Here is a 15,410-nt window from a genome sequence, read left to right on the forward strand (position 1 = left end):
TTTAACTTCTCCTTTTATTTCTGTGATCACAAACATTTTAATTATGCTATAGCAATGCCTGTATTTAAGCATGTAATAGGTATATAATGTTCTCTGGAACAAAAGATTTGAAGTCGTATAATGGCATTGCACAGTATGTAGCTCTCACGTTGTTACTCAGATTTGCCATCTAGAAGGTTTTTGTTCCCTGGTCTTTCTGATTCATACTTTGTGGCACAACAGTAAAAAGGCTTTGAGTACAGTGTGGGGAATAGACAGCCTGGCAGACAAGCAGGGGTCTTTTCCTCCTCAAATACCTTTCAGCATGACACAAATGTTAGCTTTGTATCAGCCTTGCAAAGGTTTCACAGCACCTGGTTGCACACCAAGGAGGAACGTGCTCCAGGACAGAGAAGAGGGCTGAGCAGAAGCCCTGGGCATGCAGGGGCTGTGTCTGGGGGGACACCACAGAGCTGAGTTTCACCATATCTTTTCCTCCAATCCAAGCACTGCTTTGTACACCATTCAGTCACCAGACATGCTGACAATGCAAAATCATATGTAGCTTTTCTATGATGTTTACAACCCTCAGAGGTGTACAAGCAGCATAGAAAAGACTTTACCAGTCAATTACTACTGTTAGTGTTTGGATGTAACAGATTATGTACTTTAACTTTCATAGCAAATTTGTTGTGTCTGGTAACAGTTGCTTAGATGGATACAAAGTTTTTGTGTGTAGCCACATTGGAAAACTCTGTGAGGTATTGGAATTTTTTCTCATTCAACAGTTTCAGTGGGAAGAGCTACAGTGGATGCTCATGTCTCGGTTTGCTAATGATTTCAGTGAACTCACTGTACACAACTGCAAGCTAAACAATTAAGATAAAGAAAAATGTATCTCTCTGAAATAAGATGTTAAATAATTTTTGTGTGCTTCTGAGGTTTTAAAATATAAGAATTTTTGCTGTACATTTTTGAAAGCCACATCTTTTACATTAAAACATGTGATTAATTCAGGGGAAGAAATACTAGAATGATAGTATGCTCTGATTATTTAATAAAAGTGTTGATTTTGTATTTTTTATTCTTTTTGTTGGTCAAGTTAATCCAACTTTTCTAAGTATTTTGTTTAACATAAATCTGAGAAAAAAAACCTTGTATGATTTTTTTCTTCATTTAGCAATGCAGAGCAATTGCTGTCTTCTGTAGCATCTCATGACTGGAGAATTTTTCAAACCCTGCTCCTGTATGAAAATCTTATTATGTTACCAAATGCTTGTAAAATGGAATTCTAGGAGCAGAGTCATTAAAAAGAACAATGTGATCAGCTGTTGGCAAATATTTTCCCTTAATGATGACCACTAAACTAAGCTGATATTATTTAATCATGAGGTAAAATTAGCAGTGATTGATGATGCTGCTCATTACAAGTGAAAAAGGGAAATGGAAACGAGAGACAGATCACTAGAAATAGTTGAGAGTTTGGTGACTGCATTTGCTCAGAAATATTGTCTTTTGCAACTTGGTCTGAGCAAGGTAACCTATATATAAATAAAGGTTCAATTCTTCATTAGTATATAGATTTAACCCAGTCCATACCATAGTCTCTTTGCAGGTCACTATTCAGTAGATGGGAAGACTCAGTACCAGCACAAAAATCAGTTTATTGGTCTTTGCAAAAGGACATTTTTCACAAAGAAGGATCATATTTATTAAAAACATACCACTAAATGGATTTTAAAATAAAATGTCCTATCTTCCCTTTCTTATTTTAAAAAACGCAAAAATAGAGTTTTGGTGTTAGTTGTAAATGTGGCAAATCCAATCCTGGAATGAATTCAAATCTGTAGGTTTCATAAAGGCTACTTAGGGACGAGATAGTTTTAGATCTAAGAAACATGTAAAAAATGACTCATTGTTAATAGGGTGAGTTCTTTGCATTTGGATTAGGGTTAACTGACAGTATCCAGTCCCCTTTTATTCTCACATATTCCACCCAAGGAATGCTTTGTGCTGGCCTGAAAAAGAGAGAATTAGGTGTTCCATTTATACTATTGATCTTAATAACCTCATCTCATAAATACCTACTTTATGACATCAATAAAAAGAGAATAGCAGCAACTCCTAACAATAGAAATTGTTACTTTGTAATTCAAGTATTTCATTGAGCATCTCAAAGAGACTCCATAGTGGTGCAGTAGTGATATTTTATTACCAGTTTTTAAATATGTGCACAGAGAGACCATTTTTTTTAAACAAGAGAAGATTCTAATTAATTGAGCGCACTATAGTTTCTAGGTCCCACAGTTATCACAGTTCTTCCTTTTCATCTCTTGTCCTCCTCCTGTTCTTCATCTCACACATTAAAAGGAGCATATCCCTTTAAGGGCGTTGGTGGGTGTAAGACTAATTTTTCACTGGGCTGATTCGGATGAAATGAAACAGATCATTTTATATGGCCATCTTACCTCCCAGTTACCCTGCATTAGCATGCTGCAGATGGAAATTTTTTGCTCTTAGTGGGTGGAACAAAAGATGTTCCAGAGAGATAGGCAGACCTATTCTCATCTTCCCTAGACACTGCAGCTGGGCCAGGCCAGGACTGTCCTTGGAACTTTCATCCACCAAACAGCCACTGCTAGCAGGAGGAAGCGGACATGGCACTGCTGGTCTCCACTGAAATCTTCCTCAAAAGTCCTGATACTTTTAACTTCCACCTAAGGCAGAAGAAGGAAACAAGCAATCATAAATCATACGAAAGAAGAGGAACCGGAGCATTCCCTACAACAAGCACCCGAGATAAAAGGTTGCAGTCTCATTATGCAGCCAGTGTCCACATCGCTGCACCTGAGAAGGGACAAATTATCTAGCACAGCTGGTGGAATAGCAGTCTTAGATCAGACCCAGATGTTTCACATATTACAATGTAGACAGGACATTGCAGACTACCTGAGGAATAAATGGGAAACACTCCCTCTTGTTCTTTAAAAAGATATTTGGCTTATATTACACATTGATTTATCTGTATTTTTATATATGTAGCAGATTCTTCCTGGTGAATCCCAGTGGTGTCCTCCCAAAAGATTTGCAATTTTTTTATCCTTTCAAAAAGTCAAACATTTTTTAAGCTTCTTATTGGCCTCATCAGTCCCCATAGAGGATGGTGACTTAATAGAATAGAATGGAGTAGAATAGAACAGTTCCAGTTGGAAGAGATCTGCGAGGATCATCTGGTCCAACTGCCTGACCAGCAGTTGGTCAGCTTCAGGGCTGACCAAAAGTTAAAGCATATTATTAAGGGCATTGTCCAAATGCCTCTTAAAAATGGAGGCATTAAATATTAGAATGTTTGAAGATCATCCACAAGCCCAAAATGTCTACTCCCTATTACAGTATTTTACCATTAGAATTTGTCTTTTTTCACGGGGAAGTGTCTAATTTATCTCACCATAGTTCTTTTTCCTGTGAAGAGCTAAGGAGAGAGTGCAAATCTGTAAGACCTAGAAATATTATCCCTTTTAAATATTTTTATTTTGTTCAAAATGACAGAACAATGGTGTGGCCCAGAGGGGAAAAATTAAGCCAAGTACTCAGCATTGAACTGCTTTATCCAGTGTAAATCATGTCTTCCAGATCTAGAAGGTTGTTGTTTAAACTGCCTTTGGACTTTGTAACAGCCCTTTTTATTGGTAGCTTTAAAGTGTAAGCCCCTAAATTTGAGTCTTTGCTTCTCCAAATTCTACCACTAGGTCATGTCAGCAATTAATCCGGATACCTTAGTCAACAGAAACAGCCCCAAGCTTTTTTCTGTTTTGAGAATATTATAATTATTAACAGTTGGACTAAAAATATTTTATATTCAGCTCTTAATTAGAAATTGCTCACATTTTTATTTCTGTAGCTCTATGATGGCACTGAGTGCAGGAGATGTGATGATGTGACCACACAATAGTCACTGTATTTTTCCTACACCAGTGTTTTAAACATATTTTATGAAGGTATTCTGGTACCTGGATATGTATCTCAAAATTCCTTTCAAACACATTTCTAACTCAAAAACCTTGCCTGGCATATTAACAATTCTCCAATAGGAAATTCAAGAGAACCTAGCACTGAGTTTTCAAGTACTCAGCACCTTCAATGTAAATCAGATTTTTAATAATACTCAGAATTCATAATGAGGCACAGAATTTCAGGAGGGCTTGGTTCCTGTTTGTGTCCCAAAATAAACTCAATGTGTTGTAGATGGAGCTCTCAGAAAGTCTGTCCCTGGTTTTGGGTGCTACTTCTTTGCAAGCTGCCTCCTGAGCACTCTTAAAATTGGTGTTGGATGGTTTTAATAGTCCAGAAGAGGTCTATGAGCTCGATAGCTCTTTAGATCTGCGAATAAATACAAATGGAGGTAATTTGTTTTTAACCTGTGGAATGCTTAATGAATCAAATCATTTCCTTTCAAGCTTGATAGCAGGACTGAAAGATATGATCATTTGATGTTTTATGGTCTCCAATTCTCCAGTTAGAAGTCTGTCACAGGCTTGGTATTGAACAATAAGCTCTTTTCTATTTCATGTTCTTGTAACAGGCAAAAATCCAGCAGTACACTCACATGGAGAGATCCCTCTTGGGATGAACGTTGGCTTTAACAAATATTTCTATTTGCAAATGTGCAGCATGATTACTCTTTGAAGACATGACCTACTGAGAAGAATCAAACAAAAGTGTCTAGACACTTGTGACAAGCATCTAGGAGTTGAATTCATCTGGGAGATGATAGTATGAAACAGAAAAGTTGATTATTATTTTCTTCATTGGCATAAAGGTACTGAATCATCAGGACTTTTAACTAGATACATACTTTTAATCATATATGCTCTTTTTTTAAGTCAGTGGACTTATTTCTGCATGGTGAAAATAAGAACGTGTATAAATATTTATTTTCGCAAGCCTGCTAAGTAAAAAATTGCCTAGCTGACCTCTGGGGGTGATTTGTAGGATTAAAACTATCTGATTAGTTTCATTGCACGGTAATGAGAATAATCAGAAAACAAGACCAAAATTTGAGATGTTGAGGAATGAGCCACAGACAATTAGCTGGTATCAAGCACCTAGTGACAGTGACTTGTGTAGCCAATTCTGCCACTGGGCCACCAAAATTCAACATGCTTTCCAAATATGTTTTGACCGAAAGCAGCTGAGCTTTGTGCAGGACCCACTCTGGTAGCTCTGTAGGTAGCAAATGGATGGAAATTCTCTGGCAAAAAACCCCACCTAGTAGTTCAATGGTTTAAACTTCATCATTAATCTTGGAACAATTTGTAATTCAATAGTCAGCAACAAGGCTTAACAAGAATAAGATGGGGGCAGCAAAATCAGAAATTAATTCTGTTTGAGTCCACCTACAAAGATGGGTTCTGTGATAATAAAATTCCAAATATTTTTTTTTAATAATTTTGATGTGATTGAATTGGTCTTAAATAATCACTTAAAACATTGATCAGAATTCATTGCTATTTCTGAGCAGTGTTTTCTTATAACAAGAGGCAGATCACTAATATTTTCTAACTCTAATAGGAACTCTTTCTTTGCAAAAATTTATTTGCTTATTGATATTGTAATTTTGCTAAAATCAAAGAACTCCTCATGCATCCTACAGGATAAATCATATGAAAAATATATATTTAGATACATATATCTTTTTGAGAAGGGAAAAGGCCTTTCTCAGATATGTAAAGCTCTTTATGTTGTTTTAATCAATAATTGTCTGTCTGCCTCTCTATCTTTCCATCTATTTGTTGGTTATATATTATACTTCCAATAATATCTGATGACCTCTACTTAAAATCAATAGGTTGGATAAAATTTTTAGTAAGCATCCTAAAAATTCTACCCCTTTTGTTTTTTTTAGAAAAAAAAGATTTAGTGGCCTAGATCTTCTAATTATATATATGTACACATGTTTACATATTTATTGTTTTATTATTGTACCATGGATTACTCAGCAGATTTTTTTCTGAACAAACTCAACCAAGATTTTTGAGGTAGCTGGAAGGCAACTGTGGTTTAAGAGATTTCATTGCTGCAGAAAGGTTTATGACACAGTGCTCCTCAGACTTTTACTGTCCTTCACAATGTGAGACAGTTTCTGAGGCTGAGCAGCACTGGGACTGCTGGTCCTTCTCTCTTCCCAGCAGGGGCAGGACTGGTGTGCAGCTGGGCTGGCATAAATGGAGGGAGTGTGCTGGCTTGAATGGAGAAGTCTGCAGCAAGTTATTTCCATTACTGGAAGACGGAGGAGAACTGAAAAACTACAAATCTCACCAAATGTTATACATTGATTTTAGTGGGTTTTTTTAAAATGGTGATTCTTTAAACAGCCAAACTATATTGGAAGAGGAAAAGGGACAAATCCAGGCTTGACAGTGATAAGCAATGAGATGGAACAGCAAAACCTGAAAAACTGAGTGCTAGTGACATCCCTCAGTCTGCTTCATGAGGTGTCCACTGCGACAATCCACATCTGAAATGTTTCTATACCAACAGGTGCAGCATGAGGAACAGACAAGACAAGCTTGAAGCTTTGGCCCAGTGCCAGACATCTGACATCATTGGCATAAATGAAAACTGGGGGGATGAGTCCTGTGACTGGAGTGCAATGTTAGATGGTCACAGGCTCATTGGGAAGAATAGGCAGAGCAGGCAAGGCAGAGGAGGGTGGTGGTGGTGATAGTATTGTGTATAATGGAAGGGCTGGAATGTATGAAGCTTACAGTTGGCAATGGTGTGATTGAGAGCCTCTGGATAAGGATTAAGGGACAAACAAATAATGTGGATGCAATTATGGGAGTCTACTATAGGGCATATAGCCAGGATGATGACAGTGATGAATTATTCTTCAGGGAACTAAGTGACACCTGCAAATCAGCTGTCCATGTCCTTATGGGGGACTTCAGCTTGCCAATGTTAATGGGGAACACCACACAGCTTGCACAAACATGTCCAGAAGATCCCTAAAGCAATGGATGACAATTTCATGGTATAGGTGCTAAGAGAGTCAACTAGAAAAGAAGCACTCCTTGACTTTTTTCTTGTTGACAGAGAAGATCTGATTGAGACAGTGCTGGGTGGCCATCTTGGCCACAGTGCCCATGAAAGGATCAAGTTTGAAATCTCCATTGACAGGACAAAAACTTGCCAGCAAAACTTCAATCCTGAATATGAGGAAAGCAGACTTCAGGCTGCTCGGGGAACTAGTTAGTAAGGTCCCCAGGGAAAACGCTTTTGAAGGTGCTGGGTCCATCGGTGCTGGGTCCATCAGTGCTGGTCACTTTTTAAGCCCCACCTCCGAATGGCAGTGCAGGAGCAGGGAATACCAAAGTGTTGGAAGTCACACAGGCAAGGCAGAAGGACATCTTGGCTGAGCAAGGATCTTCTTTGGGAACTGAGGCAAAAAAAAAGAAGGTATATGCCCAGTAGAAGCAAGGTCAGGTGACATGAGAGGAATATAGAGATGCTGCCCACTACTGTAGAGAGAAAATTTGTGCGACCAAAGCTCAATTGGATTTGAGGGTGGCCAGTACTTTGGGGGGTGATAAAAGGATTTTCTTTAAATATGTTAATAGCAGAAGGCAATGCAGAAATAACATTGGCCCATTACAGGATGAGGATGGTCATCTCACAAACAGGGACATAGACAAGGCAGAGAGGTCTAATGTTTTCCTTGCTTCTGTCTTCAACACTGATGACAGGCAAAGGGTTGCCAGTGCCCCTTGCTGTGGGACCATGTCTATGAGAATGAAAAAGTCCCAGTCAACCCTAAACTTGTGTGGCATCTGCTGCTTCAGCTGGATCACTATAAGTCTATGGGGCTGATGGGATTCGTCTGGGAATACTCAGAGCTGACTAATGTCATTGTGAAGCCTCTTTTAGTGAATTTTGAGGCCCCAGCTGACTGGAAGCTGGCTAATACTGTCCTAACTTTCAGGAAGGGCAAGAAGGATGACCCTGGAAACTACAGGCCTGTCAGTCTCACTTCAGTGACTAGTAAAGTTATGGAGAAGATTATTCTGTGAGGTATTGAAAAACACCTGAAACACAACACAGTCAACAGTCAGAGCCAGCACAGCTTCATGAGGGGAAAGTCCTGCTTGTCAAACTTAATTTCCTTTTATGACAAGGTAACCCACCTAGTTGATCAAGAGAAGCGAGCTGAAGTAATCATTTTGGATTTCAGTGAAGCTTTTGATACTGGATAAACACATCATGCAGTGGGTGACCAATTGGCTCACTGGTTGGGTGCACAGGTTTATAGTAAATGGGGTTCCATTAGGCAGGCAACCTGTGGGGTTCTGCTGGGATCCATCTTAGGGCCAGTTCTCTTCAACATCTTCATAAATAACTTGGATGTGGGACCCAAAGGAACACTAAGTAAATTTGTCAGTGATAATAAAATGGGAGGAGCTGTTGAATCCCTTGAAGACAGAGAGACCCTGCAAAGAGACCTAGAAAAATTAAAGGGCTGGGCAATCACCAACTGTATGAAGTTTGACAAAGATAAATGCTGGATTCTGCACCTGGGATGGGGCAATCCTGGATGTACATACAGACTGGGGAATGAGATGCTGGTTAGCTATGCTGCGGAAAGGAACCTGGGAATCCTAGTCAATGGCAAGTTGAATATGAGTCAGCAGTGCCCTGGCAGCCAGGAGGGTCAACCATGTCCTTGGGGGCATCAGGCACAGCATCACCAGCCGGTCAAGGGAGGGGATTGTCCCACTCTGCTCTGCACTGGTGCAGCTTCACCTTGAATATTGTGTGCAAGTTTGGGCATCACAATATAAGGAAGATATTAAGTCATTAGAGAATGCCCAAAGGAGGGCAAGGAAGATGGTGAAGGGCCTTGAGGTGAAGGCATATGAGGAGCAGCTGAGGTCACTTGGTCTGTTCAGCCCAGAGAAGAGAAGACTGAGGGGAGACCTCATTGCAGTCTACAACTTCCTCATGGGGGAAAGCAGAGGCACTGATATCTTCTCTGTGGTGACCAGTGACAAGACCACAGGGAATGGTATGAAGCTTCATGAGGGCAGGTTTAGAAAAAATTCTTCACCCAGAGGGTGTTTGGGCACTGGAACAGGTTCCCCAGACAGGTGGTCACAGCACCAGGCATACCAGAGTTCAAGGAGTGTTTGGACAACACTCTCAGGCATACAGCATGATTCTCGGGGCTGTCCTGTGCAGGGTCAGGAGTCTGGACTTCATCTCAGGATATTCTATGATTTTATGACTTGGTAATACAGCCCAGTGTATTTACGAGCTCACTCTTTGTGAGGAGGAGAACAGACTGCCAACTCCTCCTTTGAGAGGGCAGTGCTTTCTCCAAACACTGTTCTCCTGACTTGCTGACCAACTGTTGCAGGATGTGGAGTGCTTTTAACAATAATGAAGACATTCAGCATCTGACAGAAAACATCAGACACTTCGCAGGCTGGTATCCCTTGTTAAACAAAGATATCTGCCCTATAAAATAAGACTGAAAAAACATTCTTCCAGACTGACAATCAATCAATACATGTGCTGTCAAAGTGAACAAGAGGATGCGATTCTTGAAAGCAACCAGAATTTGTCCAGATCAATTGAAAATTCCATATTAAAAGTCTATTTCTAGAATTCAGTTATATGTGAAAGTCTTTCACATTTGTTATCTTATTTGGGATTTTCAGTAGGGCCTAAGGAGCTAACATCTCACTTACAGCAGTCTTTACCAAGAATGAAGCACCTGTTTCCTTCAGACACATTTTAAAACTCATTTAAGTGTTTGGACAATAATCTCAGGCACATGGTGTAACTCCTAGGGATGGTCTTCTGCAGAACTAAGAGCTGGACTCGATGATCCTTGTGGGTCCCTTCCAACTCAGCATGTTTTGTGGTTCTGTGATTCTGTGATTTTTAGGAACTGTCCAAAACCCATGTGATGTCATGGTATTGTCCCCACCAGTTTTGATAGGCTTTCCGTCAAGCCTTTATTCCAGAGCAGAGTGCTATTTCCTATTTTTATGATATCTCATTATTATATTAGATTTCCTGTTGGAAGCAGCTGTCACTAAAGTATCTATTCTTTCAAGAGACATAGAATGGAGAGATGTTTAGTGGCTTACAAAGGTGTGTTCGTGGTATTGGACCAAAGCCTTAGCTGATACAAATCAGTGCAGTTTCATTCTAGTCAGCACAACTGTGGTGATTACAACACTGAGGATCTGGCTTTCACGATTTTTTCCTCTCCAGATCAAATTTATTCACCTAAGTTGAAAGCAAACAGGGATTGTCTCCTTTAAATAGAAAACTCATAGATCTCATCAATCCAAACTCAGCAAGGGAGAGAAGGGGATGAAGCGATGTCCTACTGAAAACCTCTTATAGTTGGCAAGATGTTTTTAGCAAGGAAACAGAGAAATCTCCTCAGCTCTCCTCCATCACCTCTCCTCTAATCACAGTGGAAAATATCCCGGAGAAGGCAAAGGCATTCCTCAGCTCATACAACATAGTTTTGTTTCCCTGCTGGATGCATTTCTGTAGAAATTAAAATTGTGCCCCTTAGTTGTCCATCCTGAAAAAAAAAGGCTGCTTTGATGTGCAATTGGATCCTTTTCTGTCTGGGACCCTGACGTTTTTGTTGAAAGGGGATAAAACCTCCGGGGAGTGTGGCAGCAGAAACTGTTCCAGAAGCAGAGTCAACACACCTATTCTCCCTTGCTGCTGCTTTTTTCCAGCAATAGCAGGGTCATTCACTGCTCAAATGTCTGATAACTCTGAATATAACAAAAGGTTTAGTTTCCTTGGGAGTCCAAATAGCCAAGTATGTGGCAGCATGTGCTGTTCTTACTCATAAATGCAAATGCTAACCTATAAATCTTTCCTTTTACAGTACTGTAATAACATTCTATCTATTTAGCCTAGTACAATACCATCACAATAGCTTTTTCATTGTGCTGCATTCATATTAGACTAATATAATGAGATGCTACCACAATACCATGAAATAAAAAGATGTTCTTGACGTATTTCCAAAACATTTGAACACTGTTTCCAAATCGACCTTGTGAATAAATTAAATAATAGCTTGCAAAAACGTCCTCTAGCATTTTCAGAATGTATGCAAATGCAAGCTTGAATGTTTACATGTTTCTTACAGTGTCTGGGATTATACGGCGTATTTGTGCACATGAGTGTTGTCTCTGGGTGTATTTGTCATTTGTGCTCAGTGGCTTGCACAGAATTCTAGCGTGATTTGCCCTTCAAGTTGTCCAATTCTTCCTCCTCTCCCTGATGACCTGCATATTAAACTTCTCCTCTGTAAGACTTCAGATTTCAGTGGCCCTTTCCATTTGTCATATTCATTATAGTCACTCAGAAACCTTTCAGTACTGTTTCTTCAGTACCTACCCTGACATAGTTCTCCTCTGAACCATTCGGTGTCTTTAGCTGCAGATTTCTAAAGGATACCTTCTTCAAAGGATCTATATACATATGTATAAAAATACATATACATACATATGCTTAGGATTCCCATATTGCAGAGGTGGCTTAGAATAGTGGGGGGAGACTGAAAATTGGAATGAAATCCAAAGGACTCATTTTCCTGTAAGATACTTTGATAATAACTTTTATTTTTATTTTAATGCTAAGATCACAACCAATTGAAAGACCAAAGTTTTGTTTACCTGGGAGTTATTATTTGCAGGTTGTCAGTAGTTAATCTTCCATTATTGGTAGACCCATAAATATATTTTCCTGGTGATGTGCTACTCTCTCATTTAGATATTGCCTAACCAAAACATACTGTAGAGTGAAAGTGAACTTGCTTTTTATCATCATCTCTCCCTTATCTGTAGATCTCATTTATGGATGATCAGGGATGCATAGAACACATGCTATAGGGTACAGTATAGATTTGGGGTTAATAAAGCCCGAGACACAATAGTGTCTGTTGTCCTGAATAACGTGGACTGAAGAATTTCATCAAGCTGTTTGTGCTTCAAACACAACCTTTGGCTGAGCTGCACTGTGCTTTTTTAGAAGATATCTGCTGATTGTAATAACTTCTGTTTCAAAAGTGAAGCCCCCTAAATGGAAGAATCTTGTGGGAAGGCTCAAAAGACTTCTTCTGTTAAGATGCTAGCACATCTCTTTTCAATAGTTCCATTGAGGCATCTATTCCAAACCTCAATAATTTATCTTTACTGACTTTATTTGGCCTCACAAAGCTAGTTTAAAGTAGTGGATTGTGAATTTCAACCAGTCTGTTCTTTTACACCGTAAAAATCCACTGCAGACAGAGACCCAGTTGTCTTTCCTGAAGACACACTAGCATCATTTCTCTGAGTTGCTGTTGGCTGGCAATAACAGGTGGGTTGCCTCTAAATGCTCCTTTTGATAGATGCTATTTTACTTGACCTTTCTGAAGAGGAAATGGTGCATATGTTTATGAGAAACACTCTGACACTGTTTCATGGGAGAACGTGCATTGTTTGTACAATGACAATGGGAAATTTTCCACTAAGCACTTTGCCAAAATGTAATTATTATGGTTGGCTGTATGTCTTGTTTGCTTCTTTTTCCAGCACCGTGGAAATTTTCATCTTCCTGGTGGTCACATCCATAGCAGAAACTGGAAAAATCTTGTATCATTTTAGATAGACTACTGCTTGAAAGGTCACAACTAAGGAAACATATAAAGGAAGCTGCAAAAAAACCCAACTCAAACCAAACCAACAAACAAGAAACCTGGCCAAAAGCAGTCATATGATTAAAGCAAAATTGGGTGGTTTTGTATTCTAACTTCCTGTATATTTGCATTTTACACAAAATGAAATCAGACAGTAAGTACCTTTCCTGTCTTCTCTCCTACCAGAGATGCAACTGAGATCTATTGATCTCAGACCTGAAATCTGGAGACCTTCAGTTAATTGCTGATTTATATTATGACCTTGGGTGATTCATTTCTCTGTTCTTCTTCTGTTGTAAAAGAAGGATGCTTAAACAGAACACATTAAAATCAATGGGATACATATACCTTTATTGTTATTGTTTATTGTAAGATTGAGGAAAATCCAAGGGATATAGTTTACCTATTATATTTGGAAAAGGGAGTTGCAAGCCACTTTGTTTGCAGCAAACGTAGCTGCCCAACTGGACAGCTGCTAAAAAGGATCTGCTCTTGGAATGCCATTCTTGAGTCCAGTGACAACAATTGGTTTGCTTGGACACCTGCTGTCTTTTTTTTCTCCTCTCTGCAGTTTCCGTTTGGGATCCATAGAATCTAAAGACAACTCTCTGTTTTTCCTCTGTTTAGCAATTTGTCACGCGCCAATGCATTAATTACAGAAACAATGGACAGTAAGATTAGATTGATAGTATCATGGCAAGAAATCCAGGATGGAGAATACTGATGCCGTGTCTGCAGCAACAGCAGAGGAGAGGCTGAAGAGCTGATCCAGCAGCAAGATAGAGATGTAGCAGAAGGGAGAAGATAACAAGACCTTAGTCCTGCTACTTGGTCCTTGCAGTACGATGGACCACTGTGTGCAAGCAAACCACCCTGGATATCAGCGGTGCTTGAGTCAATCGCATTGGGCCACCCACACATATGCAAAGTGTAGAGAGGGGCTGCCAGCAGGGAATAGAGGTGATAATGTATGATATATGGGTTGACAGTGCTAAAGGCAATCACGATGTGGGCAGCAATTCTGCTCATTTATTGCTCCCTGCCTTGCAACAAGGAGGATTCATTCCCTGAGAAAAGGGAGTCCTAGTGCCAGAGCTTATTGTCCAGTAAATGCATCCTTGAATGAGTGCCTGTACAACTAAAGAAACAGAGACCAGCAATTAGCCCCATACACTCCAGATCACTTTGTCTTGTGCACCAAAACTTCTTTCTCCCAGTAAAATCTCTTTGCCAGAATTTTCCCTCAGACAGGGACAATACTCTTTATTCACAGAAACAGCCAGGCCTCTGATTTCTGCTTACCCTGCAGACCCTGATCTGAGATTAATGTAGACTGTAAGATTCGTTTCAAAGAGCTGGCTTCCCATTTGAAGAAATTATGCCCCCTTATCATTGATCCAGACCAGATTGGTTTTATTAAAAACAGAAGTTACTCCCACGGCATGTGGCGATTATTTAGCACTATGCATTTTTCCTGTAAATACCATGAAGAGCTGTTAGCCATCAGTCTGCACATGAAAAATGCTGGAGATCCTGCAAAAAATAATATAAAAGCTGGTTTTAATGTAATATCTTGAAGTCCTTCAAGTTTGAGAGGATTTTTATATAATGGTTGAAAGAAAACCTATACGATCTCTCTTCTTCTTCCATGTATACTAACATTTATTCACATTACAGTAGCATCTGGCAGTCCCAACTGACTTCAGCACCCCAGTGAGCTAGACATGGCACACACATAATAAAAGACAGTCCTGGACTCAAAGAATGTAAGAGCAAATCTTTGCTCAGTGAAGCTAATGGCAAAACTCCCATAAATCAGTGGGGCTGGGATTCAAACTTACAGCCAATTTAGAGAAGACAGACAAAAAAGGTGGATGGGAAAAACCGAGACCTGCAGAGATCTGAATCTGAGACCTGCACTGAATCATCTATATCAAAACATAGCTGTAACAGAAGAGCACCATTCCTCAGCAGAAGAACAACCTTTCAAGTATCCTGTCTCTGGCAGGGGCAGTAATGAAAGCATAGGAAAGCATAGGGAAAAAAGCAACTATTGAAGAGATCTTTCCTTGGTACACCTGTTCAGTTTCTCTACTGAGATTTGATGAAGCTTGAAAACCCTCAGGTCATTCAGACCATGATGTTTAAAGGATAGCCTCTCTGCAGGAGCCAAGCCCTCTCTGGACCCGTAATACACCTCTGTCCTCAGCACCATCCACAGGGGAACTTTGGCTCCTCCACTGAGAAGCTGAGCTTAAATGTGACCAAGGTCAGATGAGAATTGGCGAACTAGGCTGGAACTGAACTGCCTGCATTGTAGGAATAATTCTTTCCCTTCATCACAAAGGCATCCTTTCTTTCATCTCAGTTTCCAAAGCAATACTGGCAAATAAGATCTAGCTCTGTTGCATCCTTTTAATGGCAGAACCTCCTGAATGGGTTTAAAGGCACAGTGCTTTCAATTCCCCAGCATGCCTCACATCAACAGTTGTTTACAGGTGGGGCTGTGCACACAGAAATTAACCATTTGGTTCCAGATAAAAATAATCTTACTGAACTATTTGCATAAACGCTTTTTGAGAACAGTATTGTCTCCTTTCCAGCCTACCAAATACCTAATGAGTTTAATTTCCTGGAACACTGTCTCATTGTGGAGCAGACTATTACAGAGCACATTTTCTTTTCTCCTGCAAACACTTCTAATCTTGCACTA

This window comes from Lepidothrix coronata, unplaced genomic scaffold (assembly GCF_001604755.1).
Source record: "Lepidothrix coronata isolate B3197 unplaced genomic scaffold, Lepidothrix_coronata-1.0 Scaffold19, whole genome shotgun sequence".
In the NCBI taxonomy this organism is placed as follows: Eukaryota; Metazoa; Chordata; class Aves; order Passeriformes; family Pipridae; genus Lepidothrix; species Lepidothrix coronata.